General features: G+C 41.5%; 1 protein-coding gene across 6 annotated transcripts in view; it reads right to left on the bottom strand.

The window, feature by feature from the left end:
- The window catches only part of LOC125462716 (innate immunity activator protein-like), an 83,369-nt gene that overhangs the window by 44,818 nt on the left and 16,861 nt on the right, over positions 1–21,690 (bottom strand). For 2 of the 6 annotated variants that reach the window (XM_048552981.2, XM_059653412.1), the window contains exons 1-2: positions 11,412–11,482; positions 11,224–11,292 (exon numbers count right to left, since the gene is read on the bottom strand). The exons of 1 other annotated variant lie outside the window; for it this stretch is intronic. The gene's annotated coding sequence lies outside the window, so the exon portion shown is untranslated. Of the gene's footprint in view, positions 1–10,765; positions 10,840–11,223; positions 11,380–11,411; positions 11,483–21,690 lie in introns of those variants that run through there. 3 more of the 6 variants (XM_059653411.1, XM_048552984.2, XM_048552983.2) reach the window with 2 other exon arrangements.

The raw sequence follows: 21,690 nt of genomic DNA, 5'->3' as shown, positions 1-21,690 counted from the left end.
GGAGTTAATACTGAGCACCAGTGGCTAGAATGATGGAGCTCAAGTGTGTGTGCATATGTCCAGCAGACACAGAGCGTGCTGGATTTGCATTTCCATGCAACTGCCCAACTTATCCATGGAGGCAACCTGATGTTCACATGCCAGAAGCGTATACAGACATTTCCACAGTGCCACGAGTCCACAAAAAGAGCACAAGTGAGCCCCCAGTTAATTTCCTCTACCTGAATACAATTAATGATTCAATTACTAATTAATAAATAGTTGAAGACTTGGTTGAATATTTCATTCATTCAGGACTCCCTCAAGACTGCACTGGAGTGTCAGCCTTAATTTTACATTCATTCTCTGGAATGAGACTTGAATCCCACAACCTTCTGATTTAATACAAGCGAGCCACCATCAAGTCAAGTTTCTTTCTTTTTCCAGTTATGTAAATATGATCTTGAAACTAATACCTTTAAAAGAAAATGGTTAAACAGCTTGAGAAAAGGCAGATGCGGAAATTTAGAATTCAGGACATCAACAGAAACACCGGTGTCTCACTCAATGACAGCCTATTTCAACTGTGCATCATTAAGAGCAGCAGACAAATGAGATGTCAGACAGTTACTCATGGAAACCGAAGCAATTCATCGCACACAAAAGAAAAACCACTCAGAATGAATCATAAAAATTGCAGTTCACGAGGCTTCAGGTAATATCTAAACCCAGAGTTTTAAATGAGGGCAGCTTGTGACAGCCCAAAGGTTGAACTCATTAGCAATTTTTTTTACAAGAAACTCTTAGTGATTTCTTCCCAAATTCAGCTCAACATCCTTACTCAGCATGACCCTGAAGGTTATGACAGAAGAAAGCAATGTTTTAGCATTCTAATCCAAACAGAAGGTAATAGGTTTGTTTGGCAGGAATTAAACCAACCCACCACTTGCTCCCTGCAAGGCTTGCACAATACTGAACCATGTAAATTGCTGGTGTCCCAAAGACAAAATAGCCCAAACTCTTGAAGTACACGCCTTTCTTAATTGACTCATATGACTGTTCAAATTTGGAATTCAGTTTCATGCAGCATTCCTAATGATTTGGAGTTCATGTTCATTGTTCAAACCATCAGCATTTCTCATATTTATTGTCAAGCAAAAAAAAATACCCTGCGGGTGTTCAAGATATGAAACAAAAGCAGAAAATATCAGTAGACCAATCAGCACCTGCAGTGCTGCTGACTGATCTTTGCTTTTTATTTGGGTTTGGAATTATGTCATGTGTTTAGTGCTGAGCATTAATAACATTGTGACTCTTGCATTTGATGACATAAACCCAACTTCAAAAAGAGAAGGGCACTTGGAGCGATGAAAGTTCACCGCAACAGAGATGTGCCAGAGTTTAGACCATTCCGGTGCTTTCAGGCAATTCAAAATAACCCAGATGGCACAACAATTAACAACATTTGAACTGTCAAGCAATCAGATCTCCAGGAGGTTTTCACAAGGTCATGTTTAGGTCTTCAATTACAAATGAATGACATGTTGGGTAGAATTATACAGGTAGGGCAGACAGTTCGCCATCCCCCAAACACAACATTGAGGATGAAAAATTGGCTTCCAGTCCATTGGAAGTCTAACACACAGCATCATCCAAATTGGTTACTTGCTCTCTTGGTTACTTGGTTTCTTCCCCTCACTCAGGTTGAAGTCCTGTTCTCTATCACTCCTGGCCACATCACAGCTCAGTAATGGCATTGCTATCACTGCACAAAGAGGCCTGAAGAGGAACATGGCTGTCATGCAAAGGTAAATATCGGGGATTTTATGGTGGGCAGAGACTCTAGGGTCTAGGGAGGGAGCAGACAAAAGGGTGGGGGTCTGGTTCTGTCAGAAAAGGAATGTGGAATTCAAGTAGGGTCAGCATCCTAGGGAGGGTGCCACACTACTTGCAAGGCATCTCCTGAATGAGGTTACCTCTTTCTTTCCCTGCTTTTGTTAATTTAGGCATTTAAAGACAAGCTGCTTTCTCTTCATTGAGTATTCCTGCCAGTCAATTTTCTGTGTGAGCAGGATGCCATAAAGATCATTTGATCATCAAGTCCAACTGATCCTTAAGTGTTTATTTACACATGGTGGGTGAGCTACGGACTCCAGGGTATATTCACTCTCACTATCATGGAGTGAATACAAAGGTTAGGCATCTGCCTCATTTTACATGCATCCTCACCAAAACCACACCAAATGGCTGTGTGCAATATCCAGCTAGCTAGCAATCCACTGAAAATATATTTAGATTCTTATGTCATTATACTGTTAAAAAGGTACTTAGGTAAACAATTAGGTGTAGTTCACAAAGGACAATAGGCTTCTCTACGCTTTAAAGAGAGACAATCAGTTTATGTTGCCACAATAGAATAAGGAACATTTCACTCAGTTTGTTATATTTGGGATATCTTGGATATCATCTCATATTATGACTGACCTAAGAATGTGCAATGCTGTTAGTTTGAAAAAAAATCATAAAATATGTTTATATGACATGCTGTTGACTCTGTTTATTGGAAGTTACAATAGATGTCAAACTATTAGTCTAGTGGAAAAAAGATTCTCATCCATAATATGTTTGACAAGATTACATTCAGGGGGCTGCAGTATTTCGTGTTATTTTAGTGGATTTAGTGGTGCATAGTCAAACATGAATTTGACTACTGATCCCAATGGAATCAGCACTTCCCATTAAATTACAATCTAAAACTGCACATTCTGAAAGCAATATTCAGTTTAAATCTAAGTGTCACCAAGTTGTGACGCATGGGCAATTAATATTTAATTCCTTTGACTGGTGAAATGTACCTAGAATACACCTCCTCCCACCCACCCTCCTGCAAAAATTCCATCCCCTATTCCCAATTCCACCGCCTTCGCCGCATCTGCTCCCACGATGAGGCATTCCACTCCCGCACATCCCAGATGTCCAAGTTCTTCAAGGACCGCAACTTTTCCCCCACAGTGGTCGAGAACGCCCTTGACAGCGTCTCTCGCATTTCCCGCAACACATCCCTCACACCCCGCTCCCGCCACAACCGCCCAAAGAGGATCCCCCTCATCCTCACACACCACCCCACCAACCTCCGGATACAACGCATCATCCTCCGACACTTCCGCCATCTACAATCCGACCCCACCACCCAAGACATTTTTCCATCCCCACCCTTGTCTGCTTTCCGGAGAGACCACTCTCTCCGCGATTCCTTTGTTCGCTCCACACTGCCCTCCAACCCCACCACACCCGGCACCTTCCCCTGTAACCGCAGGAAGTGCTACACTTGCCTCCACATCTCCTCCCTCACCCCTATCCCAGGCCCCAAGATGACTTTCCATATTAAGCAGAGGTTCACCTGCACATCTGCCAATGTGGTATACTGTATCCATTGTACCCAGTGTGGCTTCCTTTACATTGGGGAATCCAAGCAGAGGCTTGGGGCCCGCTTTGCAGAACACCTCCGCTCGGTTCGCAATAAACAACTGCACCTTCCAGTCGCAAACCATTTCAACTCCCCCTCCCATTCTTTGGATGACATGTCCATCATGGGCCTCCTGCAGTGCCACAATGATGTCACCCGAAGGTTGCAGGAACAGCAACTCATATTCCGCTTGGGAACCCTGCAGCCCAATGGTATCAATGTGGACTTCACCAGCGTCAAAATCTCCCCTTGCCCCACTACATCCCAAAACCAGCCCAGCTCGTCCCCTCCCCCCACTGCATCACACAACCAGCCCAGCTCATCCCCTCCCCCCACTGCATCCCAAAACCAGTCCAACCTGTCTCTGCCTCCCTAAGCTGTTCTTCCTCTCACCCATCCCTTCCTCCCACCTCAAGCCGCACCTCCATTTCCTACCTACTAACCTCATCCCACCTCCTTGACCTGTCCATCTTCCCTGGACTGGCCTATCCCCTCCCTACCTCCCCACCTATACTCTCCTCTCCAACTATCTTCTTTTCTCTCCATCTTCGGTCCACCTCCCCCTCTCTCCCTATTTATTCCAGAACCCTCACCCCATCCCCCTCTCTGATGAAGGGTCTAGGCCCAAAACGTCAGCTTTTGTGCTCCTGAGATGCTGCTTGGCCTGCTGTGTTCATCCAGCTTCACACTTTATTATCTTGGAATTCTCCAGCATCTGCAGTTCCCATTATCTCTCTCAAGTGCCATACTGCTCAGTATGGAAATATGGTTTCATAGTTACTGCCACCAGAAGAACTGCCAGCATGCCTGAGCCCCAACTCAATTTGAACTCCAATGCCATCAAAAGAAATCTTGGAACTCCTTTTACTCAAGGACTCCAACTTCTTTCCACTTTCACTTCAAACCCCACCTTGTTACCGATTACGTTTTTTTTTTAAAAATCAACAGTTGCAGTCAAACTCAGACATAAGAAAAGTAAAGGTATCAAATCTTCTGGACTTCATCATAATACAAATTGCCAGACTGTCAGATACACTATTCCAAAATACAAATGAGCAACACAAATATGGTGAAGAGTTAAAATAGCTCACAGTCAACCACAGAAGCAGCAAACACAAAATAAATAAGACAGTGGAAACATAAGCCTTCTTGGACTTTTAGAATATTTATATGAAATCTAAGGATTTCAATAGCGTGGTTTATATATTTTTCTAGAGAAAGAAGTAGAATTAAATTTCCCTTCCATTCATTAGCAAGGAGGCTTACCACTTTTATGTATCAAAGTTCCTGAAAATGAGGCAACCCTGCAGATTTTAAGAATGTTGGATTGCCAGTCAGGATACCCAAGTTTGAATTTCTGTGATCTTCAAAGCAAAGAAATGTCTAGGAAATGTGTCAATTGTGCATACTCTTAGAATGGTGATCAAGGAGTGGCCCTAACAACAACTGTAGATCTCGGCTGAGTCACTCAACTGTCCAATCCAGAATACGAGTGCAAAGAAAACCTGGAGGCATCAAATTGGTCAATTATTCCCATGAGAAGGTCTTTAATAGCTATTGGGAGAGACTGAACAGGCTGGGGTTATTTTTCCTGGATTGTTGGAGGCTGTGGGGTAACCTTATAGAGGTTTCTAAAATCGAGGGACATGAATAGACTGAATAGCCAAGGTCTTTTTCCCAAGGTAGGGGAGTCCAAAACTGGAGGGTGCAGGTTTAAGGTGAGAGGGGAATGTTTTAAAAGGGGCCTAAGGGGCAATTTTTTCACTCAGAGAGTGGTGTGTATTTGAAATGAGCTGCCAGAGGAAGTCATGGAGGCTGATTCAGTTGCAACATTTAAAAAGGCATCTAGATGGGTATATGAACAGGAAGGGTTTAGAAGGATATGGACCAGTTGCTGGCAAATGGGACTAGAGTTATTTAGGGTATTTGGTCGACCTGGACGCATTGGACTGAAGGATCTGTTTCTACGCTGTACAACCCTATGACTTTATGGCTCTATAACAATTCAAACTGCAGTCCCTCCTCTTCTGCTTTGGCAGACAGATTGGCCATGCTAAATTGCCCATAGTGTTGAGGGATGTGCAGATTAGGTGGATTATAGGGGGATGGGGTCTGGTTGGGATGCTCTGAGGTTCAGTGTGGACTTGTTGCACTGAAGGGCCTTTTTCCGCACTGTAGGGATTCTGTGTTTCTATGAAGACATAGGAAACAGGAGTAGGACTAAACCATCTAGCCCCTCAAGCCTGTTCAGCCATGGTTGATCTTTTCATGGACTCAGATCCATTTACCTGCCTGCTCACCATGATCCTTAATGCCTATACTATCCAAAATCTATTTATCTTTGCCTTAAAAGCATTCAACAAGGTAGCTTCAACTGCTTTAATGGGCCAGGAATTCCACAGATTCACAATCCTTTTGGTTACTTACCTGCATTCTCAGTGCTCCCAAGATCCTGGGATCTCAATGCTGTCCATCCAGTAGCAGGTTGATCTCTCCAGTGGTGCTGCTAAAAACATGAGCTGCTGACTAATGAGTGATCCTGATGATCTTGATTCCAGAGGAAAACCTACTGCTGGTCTTGCCACTGCCTGACTGGCTTGTGCCTTCTCAAAAAGAGGCAGAATGGATTACTCACTGGCTGTCCAACCAGCAGGTAAGACCACTGATACCTCAGGTATCTGTCCATTCCCCTTTATGTTTTTCTTTCCTTGGCTTCTGTACTGGTCAAATCCTCATCCTCAATCATCTTAAGCTCGATGGTTGTCTCATTTGTCCTCTGACTTTGCATTCACCGCCTTCCTGAACTCGCTAAAACTCCTTCCATATAAGCTCTCCAATGCATCTCATGGCCACCGTCTCAATGGATGTGATCACTCACCAAGGCCATCTGTGACTATGTTCTTATTTACCTCATTATCCACATACTTCTAACTTCTTAAAATTCCTATTCTTTCTGTATTTGAAAACAGAGCTCTCCCAAGGTAGTTACAACTATAATTTCAAAATATATCCTTGACCTTTGGGCCTCCATTCATCGTAACGATTCTGGAGGCATCAAATCAGTCAATTACTCCCACGTTACAAGCTATGCCCAATGTGCCCCATCATTATCTCCCATAATTCCATATGATGTTGTTTCAGCTTTTAGCCCGTCAAATTCAACAGGTACAGACTTGGAATCCACCTCAAGATCTTCCTGGGACATATTAAACATTCCTGGAATTCATCCTTCTCTGTCAAAATCCTTCGCTAATCCAGAATCAATCTGGAGGGCAAAGATAACCCTTGGCAATCTTTCAACAACAAACAGCATTTTCCGTAATCCCTCTCCTCTGTTCTTGATTTCTCAACTCTAACAATAGTGCAGGCTATTCATGAATTTCTTTGCTATTCATCTGCCTCTTCTTCTCTCCCCACATCTTCCTTCATCTTGGACCCTTATCTTTCTCATACTTCTCTTCTGTCTCCACATATACACTCTTTTCTTCCAATTTAATCACCGAGACTCCATTCTTATTAAACTGCTGACCACCTGAGTTTGTTTCCTGATCCCAAGGCCTACAAGTAAACAGTTTTCTTCCCTTATGTGCTTTTCACTCCATTTAAAAATTTTTATCATCATCAATCATTCCCCCAATAAATCAACTGTTTTATCCATGCAAGCTGCTTATGTTCTTAATACATTCTTTTTTGACTCTGGCTGCAATGTATTCTTCATCTTTGCCCTTTTTAAACTCTGTGATTTGGGTTATGGAAGTGAGTGTATTCTGGCGAAATTTGTTGATGACACAAAAATGGGAGGGGACGCAGGTAGTCAGGATTACAGAGTAGGAGTCAACACAAGGATATTGATAGTTTCAAGTGAGGGCCAAAAACCAGCCAGATGGAATTTAATGTGGGTAAATATGATGTTATGAACTTTAGCAGAAAGAATAGAAGACCTGAGTATTATTGATAATATCTGAATATTATTATTTGAAAGCTGCACCACAGTAGGATGTGGGAGTCCTTTTGCATAAACCACAAAAAAGCATCCAAGTACAATAGTTAATAGGAAAGGCAAATGGTCTTTATTTCCAAGAATCTTCTAAGTTTCATCTCTCATTCTTCTAAACTCCAACGGATAAAACCCAACCTACTCAATCTCTCCTCATAAGGTAATCGCTCTGTACCAGCATTAACCTTGTGAACACAGCAGGCGAAGCAGCATCTTAGGAGCACAAAAGCTGACATTTCAGGCCTAGACTCTTCATCAGCCCGAAATGTCAACTTTTGTGCTCCTAAGATGCTGCTTGGCCTGCTGTGGTCATCCAGCTCCACACTTTGTTATATCAGATTCTCCAGCATCTGCAGTTTCCATTACCTCTGAAACAATTTTAACCTTGTGAACATTCCCTGGACTGCCTCCAATGTCGCTATATTTTCTTTAACTAAGGGTACCAAAACTGTTCACAGTGTTCCAGCAGTGGTCTGATGAGTGCCTTGTGCCATTTATTTTTACATTCAAATTCCTTTTGAAACAAAGGCTATTTGCCATCCCGATTAGTTGTTGAAACTGGATGCTAATGTTTTGTGAATTGTTATCTATTTGCATGATAGAACAGTCTTGATGGGTCAAAGGATACCTCTGCTGCTATGTCTAATTGTCAGTCCCTTCCTCTCACTTCCTTTAATGCCAAAGACTGGCTGCCATCACCTCTACTGCAACGTCAACAATTTTGCTCTGTAAACATAATTAACATAGTAAAACGACCCAAAGTTCACCCAAAATAGTAATTTCTGTCCATGTCTTTATCAGCTGCAGACACAGTTCTCCCTGTTAACCTTTCTTTCTCTACCTTGCCAAAAACAAACTTCTGCAAAACTTATCCAAAATTCTGGTGCCCATTTTCTAACTTATAAGTTCCACTTACCCCTCACCTCTGTCCTTACTGACTTACATTGGTACTTTGCCACCTCAGATACAAAATCTTGCCCATCCCCATCACTGTACCATCATCCAGCCTTACGATTCCCACCCCACAGTCCAAAGATATGCGGGCTAGGTGGATTGGCCATGCCAAATTGCCCACAGTGTTCAGGGGTGTGTGGGTTATAGGGGGATGGGTCTGGGTGGGATGATCCAAGGGTTGGTGTGGACTTGTTGGGCCAAAGGGCCTGTTTCCACACTGTAGGGATTCTATGGAATAAGCCTTCTTTCTTTAACTCTGAACTCTTGAACTTACCTGTTCACTTTGTCTTATCACTGGGAGCCTTGCCAATTCAGCTACCTGAGCTCCACACACTGGAATGTTTTTTTATTAAATCACTCCACCTCATTAAACAGATTGCCCGAAACCTACTTCTTTAACCAAGATTTCCACCTTTGGCTCAATGTTCTGTGTAGATTAGGAGAAACCGTCTCTGTTTATAAAAAGGAACAAGGACCAAAGGGTATGGATTTAAAGAGATTTGCAAAAGAAGCAAGGGTGAGATGAGCTGAAATCTTTTCACTCAGTGAGTGGTTAGGGTATGGAATGCTTTGCAAGGAAGTGTGGTGGAAGTAGGTTCAACTGAGGCATAAGTTGACAATTATTTTGAGAAAAATAATATGCAAAGGTATGAGGGCAAAGCAGGAAATTGATAATAGGAAACAATGCTCATTTGAAGAGCTGTTGCGGGCTTGCAGGGCATATTGACCTCCTTCTGTGCCACAAGAGTTTTGTGATTCTGTGATTCTTTGACAATTTGGAAAGCTCTGGACATTTATAAGAAAATAGTGTTGTCATTCTGAAATTTTAACATAAATTATATAAGACACCATTCTGAAAATGCCACACTGCCTTTGCATAAAGAATAGTGATCCACAGATGCTCTATCAGCAGTCAAATATCATGGGTGCGACCTCCACTTTTACAACCCCTCCTATTCATTCACAAAGCTTCCTCAGATATCATATAGCAAACTGCTGCCGTGGAATCCCCCTCCCCCACCAGTGGCCACCAAAAAAGAGCAAACAGATGTGATGACTTAGCACTTCTAATTCACATTTGTGACCTCTGCTTGACATATGGCTAACACAGGATCAATACCTGCAAATTTTCTGCTTTCAAATGCTGTTGCAGAAACAGCATGAAATAAGTCATTACAGTGAGAGAAGAGGTGGCAGGAAATAATCATTTCATGGTTTTGCTATGGTGGTGTAGGAAGCAGGCAATCTCAGCACCAAGAGAGCTCTTGCCCACACAAAAAAAATTGCTCCCTGTGATCTCATGAATTTGAGCCATTGACCCTGTAAAAAATTCCTGACGGGGCTTGGGCTTTTGTAAAACAATACACATTTTTTGATACACACAAACCCAAGTCATAATGCTAGTACTAAGTGCTTACAAATAATTGGCCATAAAATATGTAAGTGTCACCTATTGATCCGTGCTGTTTATTTTGTTAAGCCAATTGTTAAAAATAGTAATCACCGGACATTAGCCACATTAGTTAACCTTGTAATTTAAATGGTTGTGACTCCTGTCATTATGGCTTTTAATTTACACTGATAATATGTCTCTGGCTTGACTTAGAAAAAAATCAATTAGTGTTAGTAGCAGAATACAATGCCATTACCTTTTAAATAGTCCAGTGTCAACTATTTCTTAGTTATGCATTTGTCAGAGATTACAACATGGTCATTCCAAAGTATTTGTAAATGTGATTGTAACAGTATATTTACTCATTCACTTGAATCATTGTTTAGTCAGTTACCAACTATTACTCAAAAGAATCATCATACAGATGTCTGGGTTTGAGTTTGCAATTTAAACAGACTTTCATGATGGTCCCCCTGACATCAAGCCATCATAACTGTCTGAAGCTTTCTATTATCACTGAAGATAGTATTTAACACAACTTAAAATAGTAAGTATTTTGGAAAAAAACATTTCTTTATAAGTGGAAACGCATTGCATTCGCCAACTCACAGAGATAGAATCTAAATACCGTATAATTCACCAAATTTTATCATCCAACCTTTATCCTCCCTTTCCTGAAAACAGTGACTCATGTTGGGCTGCTGTTCAGTAAGAAATAGGGCAACACCGAAACAAAGGGAGCATTACCTTGAGTATGCCTGCACATTGTGTCCTGTCAGGTTAATTAGTCTTGGAGCTTTATCATTCAAGTGTGTTAATAGTTAAAACAGCATTTAAACAAATATGAATAACAAATAATTTAAAATACTGAAACAAAGTTAACATCACAAGCATATCAAATTTCCAAGAAAGGAATCCCAGATTAATTCCCTATGCTTCACGTAAACTTAAACTATAATCAGGAAAACAGACCTACCTAAAGTTAATTTGCTGTTTTGATACTGTATATCATTCCTGAACAGGCTATCTTGAATTCTTTGTTTCTCTTTCAATTTTTACCACTTTCCAGAATAAAACAGGCAGTTCAAACATTCAGATATTCATTTCACAGGCAAAAACAAAATACATCTACCGATAAATGTTGTTACTGCAATCACTTGTTTGTCATAAATCAGATTTACAATAACTTCAAAACTATTCTGTTACTGTTTTAACACAGCCATGGTATATCCCAGGACCACCAAGAACTGCTGACCTTACGAACTGCCTGCACATTAAAATGTCTAAAGTTATTTTATCAGCTTCACTTTGAAGCAGTGATGTGAACTGGCAGAGACACAGTGAAACTACACCCAAAGGTGTGCCCGATCTGGGAAGGCAAACAATCCTTAAGAAGCCAAAGTGAATATATGGTTGGAATCGAAATATCCTTACCTGATTATGTCAAACGTGCCTTTAACAAACCTCTAAATCGTCATAATTAAGCTTTCCTTCAGGAAAAATCTAGAAGATATAACAAAAACTATTTTTGAAGAGCTGTTCTCCAGTAATCTACAGCAAATAAACAGCTGAGTTGTTCAAATGCACTGTCTCCAGTGTGCACACTCCTAAAAATCACTAACCTGTTGCAACTTGAGTCTGAGGGAGGAGCTAAACGTAAAACCTTATCAGCACTAAATCATCCAACTGAAACCACAGGATTAAATAAACACCAATGGTGGAGGCAGCCGGCATTAGCAAAGAACCTCCTTCTATGCCTTCTTTCATTCGCTGTATTGATGAATAAAACACAGACCAAGACCATTGTTACATTTTTCTTTTCAGATCATTTCACAAATGTAAATTTAAGATTAAAGTAATGCACTGAATTGGTCTGTACTATGCGGCGTGTCATACATTCCAAACACTACATTAATTCTCTCCCACTCAACCAGCAACAAAGCAGTCTAACACAATTTCACAAAGTGACCACTGTCAGCAAAGTAAGAGACTTTGACTGTACTTTTTCACAAGCAACAGAGTATACTTAATGGATAGTGTTTTCAGCTTTGAGTATGGATCTGCACAAATGGAAATCTGTCTTGTCATCAGGAACTGCATGTCTTTTTCCCAAACAATCATGAACTGCCACTAGGTTCAGTGAAAGACTCCTTTCGTTAACCTGAAACCTATTGGTCTTCCAGCCTGAAGAGCTGCCCAAGGCAGAATGTTGCAGACTAGCACATTCCATGGTCCAGGACCATGTGCCAAGTGTCTGAAGTTTGGGTCAGCCACTACAAAGCTTCAGCGGAGATAGCCACTGTTTAAGGCCATCATACCAAGTATGTGAAATGTATGTTGTAAATACAAACTGTACTAACTATAAGTGTTCTGAGGTACCTCTGAGGGTCACGTATTGTAATGCAAGAACAATATTGCACTTTATGTAATGGCAAATTTAAGTTGTTGTCTTATGTACTTTCAAAATTTTAATGAGCTATTGATGTTGTTTGGAAAAGCATATTGTCCCAAAAGCAAAAGCATATAGCTGAGAGAAAAAGGGCAAAGGTTGCAATTATGGCTTGAATTCTGACACTCAGTAAAGCACTTGTGGCATGATTCATTGAAGGTTGCTGACAAGTACTGTGACATTATTGCAAAAGTAGATAGGGTGCAATGTCAGCACAATTAAATATTGAACAAGCAATACAATTCTTCATCTGTGTGAGGTCACATCCTGTTTGATGTCTTCAAATCATGAAGGATATAGAAGTATGGGAGAACATTTAAGGGAGGGTGATCACAGTGTTTAACAGCTCACAGATTTAAGAAAATAATTAGACTCAATCTATATGGATTCAAATTTGATAGATTAGTGTCGGGCGGGGACATGAGTTATGTATGCTTTGAACTAAACTACATGCTGGGGATTTTTTTGAGGATCATTGATCTCATGAATCATTGCTAGCACAGGCAACAATTATTACTACAAGCATTAAAATAGAGAGCTGGTACTGTTCCTGAGAATGATCTGCTTAATGTACATAAAGTGAATAAGTAGATCCCTGGAGGTTGTATCACTCAGTAATCATCAGCTCACAAAGCTTGCCTGATTGGCATTGAGTGTCAGAAAATATTCTTTCCAGTGCTTTTTCCTCAGTTGGCAAAATTGCCTCTCTCTTTTTTTCATCATTCCCTGGAGATTGTATGACTGTCATGGGATGTAATGAAGGTTATCTTGTGCAGAATGTATTCCATGCTAGGGTGGGTCATGCTTAAGCTCAGTTGGCCTTTACTTACCTGTTATTATATGTTCAGCTGCTAACAAAAATTATTTCTAAATCCTAATATTGATTGGCAACTCAGTGAAAAGCACAAAGAAGGAAAATGGAAAGTAAAATAACTTTTGACATTATGATTGGTACTGCTTTCATATTGTCACTTAATGTCCTCAATTCAAATTTCTTTCTGCACTATTTACCACATTTTTCTAATAAAATGTTGGATTGAGATATGCTTGCCCTCTCTGCTGCATATGACAAATTTCTTGGCATGTTTTCAAGAGAAAGGTCTCCCAGCTCACTGCTAATATTTATTCCTTGACTACTGCCAGTGAAACAAATTAATCAACAATTAATTTCATTGCTGAGTGCCAGACTTTGTCAAGAGCAAATTAGTTGCTGTATTTATGTACATAACCAAAGGAAATGGGTTCTAAAGTACAGTCCTTTCTGCTACATCACAATAGTTGCACTCTTGCGCGACCTCACTCTATAGAAAATAGTGCAATAAAAATAATGGGGCTTATGGAAAAAATAGGGCTGGGGCAGACCACCAAAATATTACTCAAAATTGAAACAAATATAGTAGTTGGCCTAACACAAAGGTTAGCACAGTTTAAATAAATGTTAAATTAATATCAAATAATGAAATAATACGTTAAATGGGATTGATGGGATTTATCCTCGGATCCTCTGGGAAGCCAGGGAGGAGATTGCTGAGCCTTTGGCATTGATCTTTAACTCGTCATTGTCTACAGGAATAGTGCCAGATGACTGGAGGATAGCAAATGTGGTTCCCCTGTTCAAGAAGGGGAGTAGAGACAACCCTGGGAATTATAGACCAGTGAGCCTTACCTCAGTTGTTGGTAAAGTGTTGGAAAAGGTTATAAGGGATAGGATTTATAATCATCTAGAAAAGAATAAATTGATTAGGGATAGTCAGCACGGTTTTGTGAAGGGAAGGTCATGCCTCACAAACCTTATTGAGTTCTTTGAGAAGGTGACCAAACAGGTAGATGAGAGTAAACCGGTTGATGTGGTGTATATGGATTTCAGCAAGGCGTTCGATAAGGTTCCCCACAATAGGCTATTGTACAAAATGCAGAGGAATGGGATTGTGGGAGATATAGCAGTTTGGATCGGAAATTGGCTTGCTGAAAGAAGACAGAGGGTGGTAGTTGATGGGAAATGTTCATCCTGGAGACCAGTTACTAGCGGTGTACTGCAAGAGTCAGTGTTGGGTCCATTGCTGTTTGTCATTTTTATAAATGACCTGGCTGAGGGTGTAGAAGGATGGGTTAGTAAATTTGCAGACGACACTAAGGTCGGTGGAGTTGTGGATAGTGACAAAGGAAGCTGTAGGTTGCAGAGAGACATAGATAAGCTGCAGAGCTGGGCTGAGAGGTGGCAAATGGAGTTTAATGCAGACAAGTGTGAGGTGATGCACTTTGGTAGGAGTAACCAGAAGGCAAAGTACAGGGCTAATGGTAAGATTCTTGGTAGTCTAGATGAGCAGAGAGATCTCGGTGTCCATGTACACAGATCCTTGCAAGTTGCCACGCAGGTTGACAGGGCTGTTAAGAAGGCATACAGTGTTTTAGCTTTTATTAATAGAGGGATTGAGTTCCAGAACCAAGAGGTTATGGTGAAGCAGTAGAAAACTCTGGTGCGGCCGCACTTGGAGTATTGTGTACAGTTCTGGTCACCGCATTATAAGAAGGATGTGGAAGCTTTGGAAAGGGTGCAGAGGAGATCTACTAGGATGTTGCCTGGTATAGAGGGAAGGTCTTACGAAGAAAGGCTGAGAGACTTGAGGCTGTTTTTGTTAGAGAGAAGAAGGTTGAGAGGTGACTTAATTGAAACCTATAAAATAATCAGAGGGTTAGATAGGGTGGATAGGGAGAGCCTTTTTCCTAAGATGGTGACGGCGAGCACGAGGTGGCACAGCTTTAAATTGAGGGGTGAAAGATATAGGACAGATGTCAGAGGTAGTTTCTTTACTCAGAGAGTAGTAAGGGAATGGAACACTTTGCCTGCAACGGTAGTAGATTCGCCAACTTTAGATACATTTAAGTCGTCACTGGACAAGCATATGGGCGTACATGGAATAGTGTAGGTTAGATGGGCTCGAGATCGGTATGACAGGTCGGCACAACATCGAGGGCCGAAGGGCCTGTACTGTGCTGTAATGTTCTATGTCTATGTATGTAAATTTAACATATTACCTTAAAAAAATTGAAGATAACATGAGGGGGACGGAGGGTGGTTTTGAGGTTGATGGGTTGTAAGACAGGGGCTGAGGGTCATCACCATCAAGACCTTCAGGTACAGTTGTGGTTGCAGAGTTAGGATGAAAAATAGTTAATAAGAAGTGTGTGGCTGTATTTCATTGTCTTGCTACTGTTTCTTGAGGATTGGCTGAAAAAAGGCATCTAATGTTTGCTGCTTTGCCATTTTCCTTCTTTCACAAATGGGCTGATCATTGTGTGCCTCATAAGACTTTACTCCAAGAACTGCTATCCTGCAGTGTTCTGCAATTTAATCAGTCCCTTCTAAGAGCCGCAACTTCTTCTCAACTTCCGTCAGGTCAGAAGACAAAAGGGAAGTGGAAACTCTTGTGGTACTGCATCCCGGGCTTCATCTTCTTCATCTCTGTCTTCCATTTCCCCCACAGTAACAAGTTGTTGTAGATCCGCTATAGAGAGGTCTTCACAGTGGGACTCAAGTAGTTCTTCAACATCCTCACACTCCACCTGTCCAAATCCAACTTTCTTTGCAAGATCAACACAATGTTCCTTGATTCTTGGGAGCTCCTCTGTCAGATCAAAGCATTTTAAATCATGAATAAAATCTGAGAGAAGCTTCTGCCAAACTGCATCTAAGCAGACCTTACTGAAATCACTCCAGGCCTCCATGATAATGTCAATAGCATTCTTGATGTTAAAGCTCTTCCAAAATTGAAGAACACAGTCCTTGTCCCCCTCAGTGGCTACAATTCAGCCTCTTAAATGTGCGCCTTAAATAATAAGCTTTAAAAGCTGCTATTGCACCCTGGTCCATGGGTTGAAGGAAAGAGATTGTATTTCGATGTAGAAATAGCATTTTGATGCTTCCAGAAAGCTCAGCAAGGTGGGAGGATGGCTTGGTGCATTATCCAGAATGAAGAGAATCTTAAAATCCAAATTCATTTCCTTGCAATAATTTCTCAAAACATGTTTGAAAACATCAACAATAAGGTCAGAAAAAATTGCCCCATCGTCCAACCTCTTTTGCTTGACCCGAAGTAGACACCTAGAGTAGACTTAAAGTAAACTTTCCGAGCTCGTAGGTTTGCAGAGTGGTACACCACCAAAGGCTTAAGCTTTAAGTCTCCAACAGCATTGGTGCCCAGCAGCACAGATATACAATCCTTTGCAACCTCAAAGCCTAGTGTGTGTGCTTCATTCTTAGAAATGTAGGCTCTTGATGGCATTCGCTACCAGTATAAACTTGTCTCATCTAAATTAAAAATTTGATCTAAGTTGTAGCCTTCTTCCTCAATCAATTTTTTCATTATTGGAGGAAATGTCATTGCACATTCCTCATCTACACTGGCAGTGTTGCCATGCAATGTTATGTTATGAAAAGCAAAGTGATCCATATAACCAGCAAATCAATTACTAGCAGCACTAAAGACAGGCACATCTGCAGGATTTTCAACTTTTCTCTTTACATTTTCATAAATTGATAAGGCTTTCTCTTTTATGGTGAGAAAGCTGGTCCCAGATTCCGTTTCCATTTATTATTCTCTCCACATACTTAGAAGCCACTCCATCTCCTCAAGTTCCTTTGGCCGTGATCTCACAGATTTGCTCGCACTCAGGTTTGTTCCAGCAATAGAGCTTGCTTTAATTTTTTTCTATGTTTTCTCTAATGGTGCGTAACATAGAATCCTTTATTCCTGTTGCATGAACAATATCACACGTTCTTTCATTATGTTCAAAACACTTTCTCACATCCAATTTCTCTTCAAGTATTATAGCCTTTCTTTTATACTCACCCACCTGCAATTTTATCATTGGTATGCTTCTTGTAGACATTTCTTTACGGTGTCCTCCCATAATTATGGGTAACGTAGCAAAATTTGCAAAGAAAAAGAATGGAAATTACGGAATACCTTTCAAAAAGCACTTCACAACAAAGCACGTGAGTTCACCGAACATGTGATGTCGATGCAGGGACTCCGTTGGCGTTAACATTGCATTCCTCTGAGCGCTGCAACACTTAAAGTGTTGGGGGTGGAATTGCATAATGGCCAACACTTGTATGCGAAAGCGTGCACTTCACAAACAGTGTTCACCTATTCATCATTCATGTTACAGCCAATTCGCATTGACGAAACACGCATAATAGCTGAAAGGGCTGTAGTTAATTGATTGTCAAAAGTTTGGGGGGGCATGCTAAAAATGTGAAAACCTTGTTTCTGATCTCTCCTTGCTGGTCTTCCACATTCCAACCTCTGTAAACATGAGGTCATCCTAAACTCTGCTGCCCATTTCTTAATTCACAGCAAGGTGCAATTCCCTGTCACACTGTGTTTGCAGATCTACACTGGCATTCATTTAAACAATTCCCATTCCTGTTTCCAAATTCCCTTGGCCTCAGTCTTTCGTCCAGATTCGCAACCCTCCAAGGTACTGCACTCATCAAATTCTGGACTCTTGGGCAGCCTCAGTTTTAATTGCTTCAGTGGTCATGCTTTTGGCTATGTAGGCCCCAAGCTCTGAAATTTTTCCATAAGTGTCTTCCCCTTTTGGCATCAACTTCTTCCTACCAAATCACTGAATACAACAGTACTTAAGGCCTATCTCTTTGACCAAGTCTTTTTTCATCCAGAGTGGCTACTGCACAAATTCAGATTCTTCTCCAATTACGTGGAACAACCTTAAGGGCAGAGCTATCTCACTATCCTTTGTGATGGAGCGAGATTTGCTGCAATGTTCAAACCACACGAATATAAATAACATCATCTAAAACTGAACAAAGTTGGAGTGCAAAACAGTTAAAAACAGTCCAAAATGCCGAGGTTTTCTTGTTTTCCTAAAATGATGAGTTAGAATAAATTATACTTTTTTGGGACCATGAAAAAATAGTTAAACAATAAACACAAACTGCCTTCAAAAGGAGTTTTCCTTCCTTTATTATATCATAGCATTTCCTTGTTCCCCCAACCGTCGTTAGGGTGTTCTCGTGTTATGCACCTTGTTTAGCCAACAGTCATGTACTGGGTCCTTTGTTTTCAATGCTCTATGTCTGACCACCAAGAACTCTTGCTGAACATGCCAGATGGATTGTAAAATCTGTTCAGGGACGACAATGGGTGTAAGGTCCTCGTAATGGTTTTTAACCTGTTCTCAAATGTTTCTTTTGTAAGGGGAGGGTGGGGGAGGGTTGGAGACAGGGGCTGAGGGTGTATTCATGTTTTAGACATGATTCTCCTTGAGGACCCAGACCATAATGCCAGGTCCATCCTTGGTGAAAGTCCTTGCTGCCTCATCTCACAAACATTTGTCAATGTGTGTGAATCCAAGTCTAATTTAGAGTGAGAGGACATCAGAAAACTGGTGATGTGGAAGACCAAACATACTCCTCACCAATTTCCATAAGAACATAAGACATAGAAGTGGAAGCAAGGCCATTCGGCCCATCGTGTCCACTCCGCCATTTAAATCATGGCTGATGGGCATTTCAACTCCACTTCCCTGCACTCTCCCCTTGGCCCTTGTTTCCTTGTGAGTTCAAGAATTTATCAATCTCTGCCTTGAAGGCATTTAAAATCCCAGCCTCCACTGCACTCCGTGGCAATGAATTCCACAGGCTCACCACTCTCTGGCTGAAGAACTGTCTCCTCATTTCCGTTTTAAATTTACCCCCTCTAATTCTAAGTCTGTGCCCACAGATCCTAGTCTCCCCACCTAACGGAAACAACTTCCCAGTGTCCACCCTTTCTAAGCCATATATTATCTTGCCAGTTTCTATTAGATCTCCCCTCAACCTTCTAAACTCAAATGAATACAATCCCAGGATCCTTAGCTGTTCATTGTGTGTTAAACCTATCATTTCAGGGTTCATCTATGTGAATCTCCGCTGGACACGCTCCAGCGCCAGTATGTCCTTCTTGAGGTGTGGGGCCCAAAATTGGGCACAGTAATCTAAATGGGGACTAACTAGAGCTTTAAAAAGTCTCAGACGCACTTCATTGTTTTTATATTCCAACGCTCTTGAGATAAACGACAACATTATATTCACTTTCTTAATCACAGACTCTACCTGCAAGTTAACTTTTAGAGAATCTTGGGCCAACACTCCCACATCCCTTTGTACTTCTGCTTTACGAATTTTCTCACTATTTAGAAAATAGTCCATGCCTGTATTCATTTTTCCAAAGTGCAAAACCTCGCATGTGCTCACGTTGAATTTCATCAGCCATTTCCTGGACCACTCTCCTAAACTGTTTAAATCTTTCTGCAGCCTCCCTACCTCCTCAGTACTACCTGCCTGTCCACCTATCTTTGTATCATCGGCAAACTTCACCAGAATGCCCCCAGTCCCTTCATCCAGATCATTAATATATAAAGTAAACAGCTGAGGCTCCAACACTGAACCCTGCGGCACACCACACGTCACCGGTTGCCATTCCAAAAAAGAGCCTTTTATCCCAACTCTCTGCCTTCTGTCAGACAGCCAATCCTCAATCCAAGCCAGTAGCTCACCTCGAACACCATGGGCTGTCACCTTACTCAGCAGCCTCCCGTGAGGCACCTTATCAAAGGTCTTTTGGAAGTCTAGATAGATAACATCCACTGGGTTTCCCTGGTCTAACCTACTTGTTACGTCTTCAAAGAATTGTAACAGGTTTGTCAGGCACGACCTCCCCTTACTAAATCCATGCTGACTTGTTCTAACCCGACCCTGCACTTCCAAGAATTTAGAAATCTCATCCTTAACAATGGATTCTAGAATTTTACCAACAACCGAGGTTAGGCTAATCGGCCTATAATTTTCCATCTTTTGCCTTGATCCTTTCTTAAACAAGGGGGTTACAACAGCAATTTTCCAATCATCTGGGACTTTCTCAGACTCCAGTGACTTTTGAAAGATCACGGCCAAAGCTTCCGCTCTTTCCTCAGCCACCTCCCTCAGAACTCTAGGATGTGGCCCATCACGGCCAGGAGATTTATCAATTTTTAGCCCTTTTAGCTCTTCTAGCTCTTTTTCTTTTGTAATGCCTACCATACTCAACTCTGCCCCCGGACTCTCCTTAATTGTTGGGACACTACTCATGTCTTCCACTGTGAAGACTGACGCAAAGTACTTATTAAGTTTCCTTTGGACTTGCATCTCATGGGACATGCAGAGGTGCTCAGTCTCTCTAACTCCACCGTACCTGCAATTGCCATCCCCAATGAAGCTGAAGAGGATGAGCTGGTATCTGGTCACTCTCAGCATCTCTAGCCTTCTAGCCTATAGTGTCCCTGGGAACTTTCACTCAAGCTTCAAGTTTAACAGGCTCCAGTATCAGGCAAGCTCCCTCCATCTCTGCTTTGGATCCTGGGTCTGCAACAAGGCATAATAGAAAGTGAAGGGAAAGGAAATAATTCTGAGAGGAAACAAGCGGTATGGGGATATCATTGTAATCAGATGTAAATATATTGACCAGTTTAAATTATCATCCATCTGATCAATTGTTATTTTAGCTGCAACTGCAAGAATGAAGCTTCAGAAACTACCCTTTCCTAGTGCCTTACAAGTTTTAAACTCTCTCTAAAGGAGTGCTATACTTTCTCTAACATTGCAACATAATATGTTATCATTGTTGAACATAGAAGTATCAGACGTTATGATGCCTTCAAACAGTTGTAATGTTAACCTTTATTAAACAACAGGAGAAACAAAGAAGTAATCAAATGAAAAGTGTACATTTATATTTAGGAGTTGTGTAAAGAAGCCATTAGTCCCAGTTGCAGACAGTAGCCCTTGTCTCCCAGAAGGCATCCCTGTAAGGCATCTGGCCCTTGAAGTTAAGCAAGGATCTGACAGTTATCAAGGATATAGGCATCACAGCAGCTTCCAGGGCCCTTGGTGTTGATCACTACGATGTGGTACTAATGATCACAGATAACTTCTCCATTCACAGAATAGAATCCTTTCTGTGGATAAAAGCCCCATTGTGATATTGTGCTGTCAGAACAACATGTATCATCTATAGTGCCCTGCATCTGGAGGAAGTAAGTTATGTTGGCAAAGTCAGTGCCTGAGCTGCAGCACCAAACCTGTCACAGGGACAGCAGTGTAAACTGGCACAAGTTGGTATCAGTAACAGCCTTGATACATTTGTGGTTGAGGATTGAAGATCCCACACTGGTCCCCAGTAGATCCTTGGAAGCAACCAGGTGCAAAGAATTTAGTGTGGACATCATCTGATAGCCGCTGGGGTTGGATGGCCACACAAGCCTTCACATCACAAGTCCTTCTCCAGCAGATACCACAGTTAGATTCAGGTGTCCCCAGCAGTGAGTTTTACTTGTCAGGAAGAAACGACAACCTGTGTAAACTTTTGGTCTCCAAACCCTTCTCCTTAGCCTGAGGGGACCACTGCTGT

This window comes from Stegostoma tigrinum, chromosome 21, assembly GCF_030684315.1.
Source record: "Stegostoma tigrinum isolate sSteTig4 chromosome 21, sSteTig4.hap1, whole genome shotgun sequence".
Taxonomy (NCBI): Eukaryota; Metazoa; Chordata; class Chondrichthyes; order Orectolobiformes; family Stegostomatidae; genus Stegostoma; species Stegostoma tigrinum.
Note: the sequence above shows the minus strand (reverse complement) of the source record. Positions and strands in the feature narration are given on the sequence as shown.